Source organism: Megalobrama amblycephala, linkage group LG14, assembly GCF_018812025.1.
Source record: "Megalobrama amblycephala isolate DHTTF-2021 linkage group LG14, ASM1881202v1, whole genome shotgun sequence".
Lineage (NCBI taxonomy): Eukaryota > Metazoa > Chordata > Actinopteri > Cypriniformes > Xenocyprididae > Megalobrama > Megalobrama amblycephala.
The window spans coordinates 13428858-13441626 of NC_063057.1; the positions used below are offsets into that span (position 1 = coordinate 13428858).

At 35.2% G+C, this 12769-nt stretch overlaps 1 long non-coding RNA gene across 1 annotated transcript in view; it reads left to right on the forward strand.

Moving 5' to 3' along the window:
- The window catches only part of LOC125246472, a 91825-nt gene that overhangs the window by 13272 nt on the left and 65784 nt on the right, over positions 1-12769 (forward strand). The gene's annotated exons all lie outside the window — the stretch shown is intronic.

The following is a 12769-nucleotide window of genomic DNA, read 5'->3' on the forward strand; positions in this document are numbered from 1 at the left end:
TTTGATCATCAAGGCTTTTGAGTGATTAGGAGTTTCACTTTTCGCCCCTTTTCATTGTTTGTAGTACATATACGGTTCTCTGCACAAAACCGAGGGTGAGCGTCCTCCTCATCACTGCCGATTTGAGATCAGCCATTGGGTTTCGGTAACATTGCTCAAGGTTAGGATTTGAGGATGGAATAGGCTGTGTATGCGTCAATGGAGCTGTGCGGATAAATGTATGACCTCCTCTAATCCTGCGATGTGTCCTGCATAAGACTTTTCAGAGGACAGGCCAGACCCCGTACTGGAGATGGAGAAAGTTCCATTTCCATATGCATGAGATGAGCCGTTGTTATTTTAATGAAGGGCATCCTCCCTCGAGCAAATAAAAAAGACTGAACTGCTGCTAGACATGCCTCTGTGATCAGCTTTAATGGTCTATCTTTGTAAAGAGATGTGGCAGAAAGAAACACATTAGGGTGATGCCTGTATGTGTCTCAGGATGTCTCATTTGTCTCTTTGATCCCAGACAAACGAAAGTGAAAAACAAAATAAAATCTCACATATTTATAATGTTTCTGCAAATGTCCTTTTTAATGCATTTTTTTGTTTTATTTCTCCTCTGTCTTTTAAGGAACGAACCTGAAGCATTTGTCACAAACAACCTTTGCAGAGAAAGTTTTGAGTTTTGTCTGACATGTGCACAGGCATACGTTTCTTTTTCTTTATTCTTATAATATATATATCCTATAATTGCTGGTTTTCTGCTCTTGGTAAAGTTTCTCCTCAGACAAGATGTTGCCTCCTTTTGTATGTGTTTTATAATAACCTACCTAATGATTATGCGGCAGCAAAAGTGATCTGAATAATAACATGTTTCACTATATTGGTGTGGACATTTTCAAAATTATGGCCTTCACAAGTGTAGCCAAACCTGTATTTGCACTCAAAAACACTCACGCACTCATCACAATCATCTATATTATCATTAAAAGTTATATTGATTGGCAAAACAAGTATTGTCATAAAGAATATGCATCTAATTGTGTGCCATTAATGATTCATGAATTCTGGGGTTAATGGAAAAATTGTTCAGTTATAAAACGAGGTGTACGTGACATTCTATATGATAAGCTTTGGTGTCAGTTCAAAATGTCCGTTTTAAAGCCCTATGCTGTATAGATGCTTGTAGTAGTCGTGAAGAAATGTCTACTTGGTCACTTAACACATAAATACTACCGTAATTGATTCTACAAGTTCCTGCTGGTTTTCTGAGCTCTTGGGAGAGTTACTCCTCAGTGATAATTTTTTCTCAAAGTCAAGAGGGAAAAGATGAGATGTCGTCTCCTTTGTATTTGTATTATAATAACCTACCTAATGATTATGCGGCAGCAAAAGTGATATGAATCATAAGTAATGAAAAAACAGGGACCTTGTAGAGATGAGAAATGACTGGAATGAAGTTATTATTCAAAAAAGACCAAAGTAGTAGAGTGGCATCCAGAAGAAGCTTAATAAGATAGAGAGGAAAAAGGACTTACGGACAAACAACAGGGAGTCTTATAATCCTCTGAGACGACCTCCATTTATTTCGGTTTTGAATTAAGTGTATGTTGGTTCACATTTATGATGCTTATGTTGATTTCTTGGTACGTCCACACAATAAAACTTAGTCCACATAGTAAAATGTGGACATCTATGTCTGAAAGTTGGTTTCTAAGTTTTCTAAGTTTAAACTGTAAATTTAAGTTAATTTTGTCCCCAAAAGGTCTTATAGAGTTTTGGTTGCTGGTGATGCCCTCAGTCTGTTCAAAGACGGAAAGATGGAAACTATATTGATTATTTAATTTGGCTCTCAAAATAGCATTCTCTATCTGTAGGTCTGGAAACATTTCAGATAAAGGTCACCATTTTATAAATAGAAGATAAAATAGACTTTCAAGGTTAGTTTTTTTTTTTTTTTTTTTTTTTTTTTTTTTTTAACTTTGATAAAGACTATTTGGTAACAAGAATATAATGTCATACGCATACTTGTGTTGACTATGAAAGTTTGGTTTGCTGTGTGTGCACCAAATGTTACTAAAAGGATATAGTTAAACCTGAAAGTAGCTACAGTACAATTGTGGTGACCAACCAATGGTCCCACTGAAGAAAATGGCTTGTTAAACAAACAATGTCTTAATGAAAATGTAAAAATGAGTGTATTGGGGGATAGAAAACATCATTAGCTCAGTATAAAAACAATAGAAGTTGAAAGAAAGCCCCCCACCATGATAGAAAACGTCTTTCTGTGTGTGTCTGTGTTTATATGAAGCAGTGAAAGAACGACTGCCACCTTTGACTTGCTCCTCATCCAGCCGCAGATCACTCACTGTCAAGATTTTCAAATTCAATTTATCTATAGATATTTCAGAAACTCATTTGGAGGTGATTTTCTCTCTCTCCACACCCGCTGGCTCTGGCTTCAGTCATACACACCTCTCCCGTAGGCGGCCATAAGCCCGATCCTGAGCTGTACTATTTGATTTAATTTGAAGGGCCATCTGTAATCCCCCGCGGTACTCACTGAATCCCTGGGCCCGTCTGCTCTGCTGTGCTGCAAGTATTTGCCCGCTATTGTGCTTGTTGCAGTGCAGGGCTCCTTTGTCATTTAGATCTCACACTGTTGAGAAGCTGGCAGCTCTCGGAGCAAGTTTTAAAGAGTTTTGAGTTGCTGTTTACCTGCAGAACTCATATGATATAAGTATTTCTCTGTCACAGCATGAATAATTCATTGTAATGCACAACTACATGTATTACACATGCATAAAAGTGTATGAATCAGCTATTTAATTAGGAAATACAGTCATTCAATCATATTTGGATATTTGACTTAATATCCAGTGGTTTAGTCCAGTGATTCTCCTCTGATTTGATTCAGGACCAAATTTTAAAATTTGACATCAAGCGATGACCCAACATGGTACCAAATGAGTTTTATTGTACAAAAGTAACAAATATTTAATATTGAAATTTACATAAATGATTACGAACTGCATAGACCCAACAATAGCCATAATAATTAAAGTAACTTTAAAAAAGGAAGAGAAAATGCAAAATGCAGCACAACTGTAAATATTGATGATAAGAAATGTTTCTTGATCGCCAAATCAGCATATTAGATTTCTGAAGGATCATGTGACACTGCATACTGGAGTAATGACTGCTGAAAATTAATCTTTGTCATCACAGGAATAAATTACTTTTTAAAATATGTTCAAATAGAAAACAATTCTTTTAAATTGTAATAATATTTCAAAAGTTTTTAATTTTGGATATTAAAAATGCAGCAAGCATTTTTCAAAATGCAAAGAAACTTCTTTCAAGAACATTAAAAACACGTACCGACCCCAAACATTTGAACTCATCAGTTAAGAACCATCGTTTTAGATTATATATTTATTTGTTTCATATTGTTTTATTCCACCACTGTGTCTATTAGGACCCTCTAGTGGCTGCATACAGGTAGTGCTTTCATTCTTCTCTTGTGGTTTTCAATCTGAGGGTGCAGTGCAGGGTCGAGGGGGTGCTCTCTCAGGGTGAACAGCCGGATCTGTGAGCACAGGACAGAGATAAGCACCTGGAGAGCTTTTATATTTTCTTTAAAGTGTCCAGTCAAGAGGAGAGAGCGATTCGGCAGCACAGCCTTAAATTCCATCTCCTCACTCGTCCTCTGCCATACTCTTTGCTCTGAACTAAATAATTAGCCTTTATGTTTGGTGCACAAGAATGACAGCCAATCAAATGAATGCTATCATGTGATTAATGATGTCTTAAAAACACTGATGGCAAATAAACGAAGTAATAGTGAAGAGTAAGAAAGTAGTAGTTAATGGATTAAAACAAAAAAGAATACATTAAAGAAGTAATGTTAATTGAACAGTTAATAAACCAAAGACAACGAGACCTTCATTCTAAGTCTCTCTCTCTCTGTCCATGTAGATGGTAAGGGTAATAACCCTTTTCTTTGCAGAGGCAGTGAGTCAGCAGTAATTACGAGTCCTGGCTTTGACTCCCCTGACCCTTAAGTTCTCCTTTCGCGTCTATAAATAACAACATTGATGGGTCAGCAGCATCACCCACATGAGCACCATCACAGCATAGCAAATGAGATCCCATGAGCTGTGAGAGAGAATGAGTGTACATTTAATGATACGGAGTCTGCAACCATAGGTGTGTAGGTGTGTAGATGTGTATGTGTGTGTGTGTGTGCATGCATACGCAGCACACATGTGACCCCAGATAGGGCTGAATGTGTTATTAATACAAATTAAATTTGTAATTCATAGAGTGTAAATGGGCTATCGGTCAGGCCGTAAGTGTCGGCGTCAGGGTTGTAACAGAGAACTGCTGTCTGCACTGTAACTCCCTCCACGATCGATCCACACACAGAGAGCCTGATAAAAGGATCGAGCCGGGCCGGGCAGACCCTCAAGATGTGCTGCAAAAGCAGTTGAAATGTCAAGTGGGCTGGAAAGAGGGGGGTTGATAACTTATGTGCACCCTGGTCGTTTCTCGCCTACTTGTTAGTTGTGTTCTCGGTTTTCTGTTGGATGAATGATTAGAGCCAGGGTACTCAACCTTGGTCTGTAACCTTTTTTTTTTTTTTTATGTATCAAAATTTTTGCAGGCCCACACCCCCACAGCATTACGTTGGTTTTAATCTCACAATCTCACCATAGGCGCAGTTTCCATTGTCTTTTGTGACAGAAGGTTGCCAATGATGATGATGAATCATTTTATTTACTTTCATTATTTTATAATTTTATATATTTTTTATTTTATTATTTATTAATAAAACATTTGTTTTTGATTGAAAATGTAAATATTCATTTTATTTAATCTTTATTTATATAATATTTTATACACAATATAAGAAATAATTGAAATAATTGATTATTTGATTTGTTTTTATTTTATAAATAAAAACAAATTTTTGCCAATAAATTTTTGCCAATAAATTTAAATTTATTTTATTTTACCCAATTTATTTGGGTTTACAGTATAATATAGTATAATATATTATACTATACTATAAATTTACAGTATTATAGTATAATACTGTAATAATTATATATATATGTCACGTACAAACACGGAAACTGGCAAGTAGGTCCAAGTGCAGCTTTTAATATACAAGATCATAAATCTATCGAACAGTCCATAACAGAAACAGGGAAAATAAACAAACGCCAGTGACATAAAACAAAACCTAGATCAACAAAAGCAGAAACCAACTCAGTATAAATAGACAGACACTAATAACATAATACAAGACAGCTGGATGCAATAGCGGAATAATGAGTCTGGGAAGTGGGTTATGGGAAATGAAGTCCAAGTGATGAAAACCAAAAGTCCAGGTTGGAGTGCCCTCTAGTGGCAGACAAGGGCACTCCCAGTAATGATCATGACAATATATATATACTGTAAACCCAAATACATTGGCAAAACTCAAAAAAATTTAGCCAATCAGTTGTCTCAGAATTTTTAAGTTAAGAAATTCAGTTTAAATAAGCAGAACTTGCAGATTTTAATTGTTCTGAACTTGAAATGTTTGAGTACACTAATTCATACATTTAATGTAAAGTTTTCATGAAACCTCATTGTGAACATTTTTATTAGTGTAAACTTGCTAATTTGCTAACATGTTAACATAGCATGGTATAGCACTTGCTGAATGAGTGCAGCAATATAAAGCATTTAATATAGAAATAGAAATGCCAGCCCAGTTCCAGTTAAACTTAAGTTCTTCTAAATGAAAAGAAATGTTCATAACACTCAAAACAATTAAACAGTTTAGTTTATTTAAAATATATCAGTTCTGTGAACCTGAAAGAAAAAGAAAGTGCTAAATACTCATAAAAGGTAATTTGACTGAACTAATTTGTTTAATTTAAGTTTGTCCTACTCAAACCAATTAATTATTTTGAGTGTTAGGGTTTACAGTGTATATTATACACGCACTATAGTAAAAATCTAATGTGTGTGTGTGTATATATATATATATATATATATATATATATATATATATATATATACAGTATAAGTATATAGATAGATAGATAGATAGATAGATAGATAGATAGATAGATAGATAGATAGATAGATAGATAGATAGATGTAATTGTAATCATTTTGAACAATCAGTTGGGGTCAACTGTAATCATGATGTACAGTAATTCTAAGGTGATGCATTACACACCTTTCATTTGGTATTTAAAGACTTAGTGCCGCCCTCAGATTTATTATGAATTCATGCTTGGTGTGAGGGTGAATTTCAAATCACTCTCACTGTCTCACATGTCTCATTGTGTTTCAGGTAATGATTGTTTTATTGACAAGGCCCTTGTGTTTACGAAGTGAAGCTGTTGGCTTTGTTTGTCGCTCTGAAGTCTCAAGGACAGGGATGGATTTTAGTCCAAGTCATTAATATGTATTGGAAATTATTTTCTTCTTTGTTGAGAATTCTAACGGCTTTGAAGGCCACTGAAGTGTTGAGGAAGGTTAGAGCGCTTAGTCATGTTCTTTCTCTGGCACAAAGGTGCTCGGTATTAGACTTTCTGCCCTGATTCACAGGGCCAAGATCATCTTATTCTGTCTGTGCGAATTTTTTTTTTTCTTTTTTTCCCTCTCTGCTTTTTGGCTGCCGGGTTGTAGAGACTCTTATTCCACTGCCCTGACAAGGAGTAGAGAAGAAAAATCATATCCAATTCGAACAACAAACAGTTTGTGCCCGAGAGATATTTTGGAGGAATATTAACCTTGTAATTAGTTTTAATGTCTCTGTATAACCTGATTTCACTTGGGTTTAATCAACCCTCATTTTATAAATCTCATTAATATCATTTTCTGAGTAAGTGACCTTTATGCCTTTTGTGATGTCTTAAATCTTCTTTCTCTTTATTTTCATTCTGTCTGTGTTTATAATCTGTGGAGTGTTGTTGAAGAGAAGCTGTGAGTTTTTTTTTTTTTTTTTTTTTTTTCCCCGATGAGGTGTGATATAGAGATTGCTTGGGGCGTAGCTGATTTTAATAACCCTGCAGATCCTTTCCAAAGCTGTTTATTAAACAGTACAATCACAAACAGAGAAGACAACCTCCTTGCATTCATTATTTCCAAAATAAATGAAAAGTGAAAGCTCTATATGGACACCAGTCAGGAAAAGGCTGATGTAATATTCTTCACATACATAAATGATCACAAATGTAATCCTACTTTTGTGTAAATAACATATTCATATTGCTAGATATATTAAAAGGTGCATTTGGTTTACTATGTAATCAAGAAGGCACTCTCAGAGGAATGGGAACTTAAACATAGATTTCCCATGATGCTGATTTGTTGCATTGTGAAGGCATTTTTTTATTTATTTATTTTTTTAAAAAACCTTTGCTTGACATTACTGGCATCAGTAATGCATTTTATGTGACCAGTTTAATATAATAAAATCCATCAATGTTATAGTACAAATAAAATTAGCTTTTAAACTACATTTTATGCTAATTTTATGAGCACAGTATCAGAAAATGGCCTTGTTATATGTTTTAGGTAAATTAATACATTTCAAGGAACGCAGTTTTCCCCCAAAGTACCAAAAAATATTCAAAATAAACACCTATACAATTGGTAGGAATGTCATTTAAGTTCAGTGGATGTTCGTTATTATTATTAAATTAGAAATAACATTAGATGGGAGAAAGCAAGACATACAATGAATGTACATAAGCCTAATTTACATATAAAAGAGGCATATCTGTGCTGAAAAGAATGGCAATGATGGTGCAACACTATTTCAATGCATTTAATGCGAGTATAGCGAGTGGTTTGTGAATAAGATGCAGGTTTTGCAATGTAAAGTGGCACAACTGTTGTTAATTCACCTCATATTATTGTAAAAGTAGAAAAAAGTAAGCATCTGAGGAAGTAAGTGAGAGAGTAAGTGTACAAGAAAGAAAAAGAGCAATGATCTTCGGCCTGCATCTCTTTAGAAATAAGTGGCGAACATTTAAATGGATATGTCAGTTTGAAGATGGATAGGACTCTGTTAATGCATTTTCTCTCACACGGCGAGGAATTAACTCTTCGCCGACTCTCCCGCCCCAGATTGAGGCTGTGTAATGAACCTTAAACAGAAAGTGCCGAATGTGTTTATCTTTCTTTTTCGCCTTTCCACCGCCCAATATAAGAAGAAAAAAAAGCCAGGGAGAGCTTGAGAAAAATGCCTTGACACAGCTGTGACTGATTGAAAATGCAGTACTCAAAGCCCATTTGAGCCACACAACAGAAACTCCTCCTTTAACTCATTTCTGTGAGCTGTGAGAAAAAGTGAGGTGTGGAAATGAGAGCGTGCGTTCTGAAGATGCATGGAGGGAACCTGTGAAGGATATCCAACAATTTGAGAGTGTGTGTGTTGGTTTGTGGGATAAATATGTATGTTCCAGTCTCCACAGGGGCTCGGGAAGCAAATCAAATCTGTGTGTGTGTGTGTGTCAGGCCAGACAGATCTTGGTACTGGGGATGTGAGTGGTTTTGAAATGCATGGCTTCTCCACGGCGGCCACTGGTCATGTCTCATTTCCGGATGAAAGCGAAGAGACCCCCACCCGCTGTCCTCGTCCTTCCCTTTAAAAGCTGGACGCTGAGGCTTCCCATCAGGGCAAGGAGGCTCTGCTCCTCTTCATCTGTGTGTGAGGGAGGGGGGTCTATCTTCTGTGTACCCCCATCAAGCTGCCCCCTGCTGGGCCTTTGTCCCATTCCAGGATCTTTTCTCCAGTGCGGTCTCTTCAAACGTCCCTCGCGATGCTTTGTAAGACTGTGAACTGTTTCAGCATGGGAAAGCACATTCTGCTGTATGGCAGTCTGTGTGTGTGTGTAAACAAATGTGAGTGTCTTCAGACTTTTACCTCATTCCAAACTAGTGTGACCAAAGAATATTCCTCTTACTACGCTACTAAAATCATTATGTGCCTTTACTTTTTGCCTCATCTCATAGCCATGTGATTCCGAAACAAGTGTATGTGTACTTGAGGGGCGCTTGAGCTGATTTTGTTTTGTTAAACCTTTACAACATAAGTTATGATTTTAAAAGTAAAAAAAATAGGGCTGTCAAAAGGTTACAATTTATTAAAATTAATTGCAATTAAAGAGTTTTTCATTTTCACTTTTAAAATGCCATCCACATAAAATATACAATATCCTGTTAAATTTAGAGTAAAAAAACTGACAGCTGTGGTTGCCAGAAATTCACCAAAAAATGGATATTACAGTATTTCATTAGGTTATATAATGTTAATATAAAAATAGACTTCAAGTACATACTTGAACTAATAACCACCATAATAATACAGGTGGTACAATAGAAATAATAGTAGCTTGTCCATAAAACATGGACGATATTCATATGCACAGGGTCATACACATAAAAACAAAACACCATCAGGGTAACACACATGACAAAAATAATGCATTAAACATGAAATAAATGACATAAAATATAACAAAACAACCTGTACATTACTGATAACTAAAATGAGAAGAAACAAAAGTTTGTCACAGTTACAGCTACAGTGAACCTATTAACAGGTCTTTCATGTAGCATTTTTCACAGAATTTTTCAACAGGAAAAATGGTAAATATATATTATATATGGGTCATTGATGAATAAGGTTTTTAAAAGTGTTAAAAATAATGTTAATAATTAATTTTGAAGATTTATTAAGTGTTAACAATGAGGTTATGTGGTTTTTATAATCAGTTAACACTGCTCTTGTCATTTTTTACAAGATGGACAAAATTTGTCACTAAAAAGTCATTCATTTTTAACCAAATTTTCAGTTTTACTGACACTTTTGGTTATACCAAATATCGATATTTTCAAACAAAGCTAACAGACTGATATCTAGCTAGCTATCAAACATTTTATATTTAGTACAAGTTTTTAAAATATTAAATTTTTCATGTTTTATAGTGGTTGTACCAAATGACCTGATGTTGAAAGTGAAAACATGAATTTTTCAAATAGTTTAGAGAGTTAAGTTACTTTGCTTCATGACCATGTGGTCCTTTGCAGGTGTCTGAATGATGTCACATCCTGTCACATGATATTGACCTTGATCCAAAATTGTCCCTTTATATTGGTTACTCCAAATGACATCAATGAAATAAATTTTTCCGGACATTCTTTTTCATAACAAAGCAATGACTTCTACACATAATTTTGATACCATTTTGCACTATGTTGATATATGATGTTATAAAATCATGCCAGGAAAAAAAAAAAAAAAAAATTATTACATTTTAAGATATTTTAATCGCAAATGAAATGGCTGTATTGGCCTTTGCACGGTTAAACCGAATGACCTTTTGAGACTTCAAAATCTTTAAAATGCCTTTTTATGTAGCAAAATCTAATTTGGATTCAATAAAAGATCTAGTTGTGCTACCTTACATACTTTGGATGTCATATCTTTGTTTTTTATTATTATTAATAAAAGGCCTTTGGACCCATTACGTCATTGACCAATATTCTGCATTTTGCATTGTTTTATTCTGCACATCGTATAACAATACATCCACACATTCTATATAAACAGTGCAGTTACAAAATACTGTTTTCATGGTTGATAAGATATATTTATGGATTGTAATGGATGGTAATTTTTCTGAATTGCAGACCCTGCACATTTTCGTACTACTTTTCTGCACTCTAGGCAGTTAAGTCTGCCCTTATAGACAGCTTTGATTGATATTGGTGCTAATTATTGCTTCTCTTGCAAACCATCCTCCACAGTTTCTCTGCATGGTTCGTCCATCCATTAAAGTTTTGTAATGTGCATATTGAATATTTCTTTTTGTGTAACAAGATAACTCTTCATCTGTCATTGACTAGTATTGAGCTCTGCTTAATGAATGTCTTTGGCTATAATCACAAATAATGCTTTTACCCTCTTTTGCATTAAGCATGAGCAGCCTTATCGATGCTTTTAGCAGTAGTGCATTTGATCAAACTGATTAAAGGGATAGTAGTTCATTCAGTAATGAAAACTACTCACTCTTGTGTCCTTTCATTCTTTATGACAAAAGGAGAATACCATGTGCAAACATTTATTAAGAAAGTTAATTGGGTCAATTCTGATTTAATGTTGTCGACTTTAAAATATATAGTGAATTATAGTAATGACATCTTACACAGACCCCCATTAACCCTTTGAGGCTCTGATGGTCTGACAAAATTCTCTGTACAATCCATTCCCTTAAATATTACAGCCTCCAGTGAATAAAAGTAAAAATCTGCCCCCTTCTGTGTTATTTCCCCTGCCAGCTGTCCTGAAGTTAATCTCTGTGGGTAATGACCAGAATTTGATTTACCCCTGAGGAAATTTATTAATTTAATCCTTATCTCTTGCGTGTAATAGATCTGTGCTCTGATTGCTTTGGGCAGCATTTGACGAGATTAGATGTTATTCGCATTGTGTTTCTGAGTATCTGCCCTGTAGAACGGGACCGTCATCGGTGTGGGTGGAGGAGAGGGGATGTTGTCCTGTGCACTGTGATGGAAAAAAATTTCATTCTGGTCATTTGAATATAAAATTACAAGCTTGCATGTTACAGCATAACTGATACACAATATTGCAGTATAACATGGCATTATGATTCTTCAGTGTAGCAGTTAAAAAGTGCAGTGGCATTATCTATTAAATGCAGTGTTTGGGGAAAGTAATGCATTACTTTTAAAGGTGCCCTAGAATCAGAATTTGAATTTATCTCGGCATAGTTGAATAACAAGAGTTCAGTACATGGAAAAGACATACATTGAGTTTCAAACCCCATTGTTTCCTCCTCCTTATGTAAATCTCATTTGTTTAAAAGACTTCCGGAAAACACTCGGATCTCAACATAACACAGACTGTTACGTAACAGTCGGGACCATTAATATGTATGACCCCAATATTTGCATAATGCCAGCCCATTCGACGCATTAGACAAGGAAAGGCAGTATTAACGGCTGGATCTGTGCACAGACAAGGTAAGCAAGCAAGAACAACAGTGAAAAATGGCAGATGGAGCAATAATAACTGACATGATCCATGATATCATGATATTTTTAGTGATATTTGTAAATTGTCTTTCTAAATGTTTCATTAGCATGTTGCTAATGTACTGTTAAATGGGGTTAAAGTTACCATCGTTTCTTACTGTATTCACGGAGACGAGAGTCGTTGCTATTTTCATTTTTAAACACTTGCAGTCTGTATAATTCATAAACACAACTTCATTCTTTATAAATCTCTCCAACAGTGTGTAATGTTAGCTTTAGCCACAGAGCATAGCCTCAAACTCACACAGAATCAAACGTAACCATCTAAATAAATACTTTACTCACATAATTCGAAGCATGCATGCAGCATGCATGACGAACATCTTGTAAAGATCCATTTGAGGGTTATATTAGCTGTGTGAACTTTGTAAATGCACTGTATTATAGTTGAGAGCTCGTGGGGCAGAGGAAGCGCATCTCTTAAAGGGGCTGTGCTGAAAAAATCAGTGCATAGTTAATGATGCCCCAAAATAGGCAGTTAAAAAAATTAATTAAAAAAAATCTATGGGGTATTTTGAGCTGAAACTTCACAGACACATTCAGGGGACATCTAGGACTTATATTACATCTTGTAAAAAAACAATCTAGGGCACCTTTAAAAGTAATGCATTACAATATTACATTACTCCCTAAAAAAGTAACTAATTGCGTT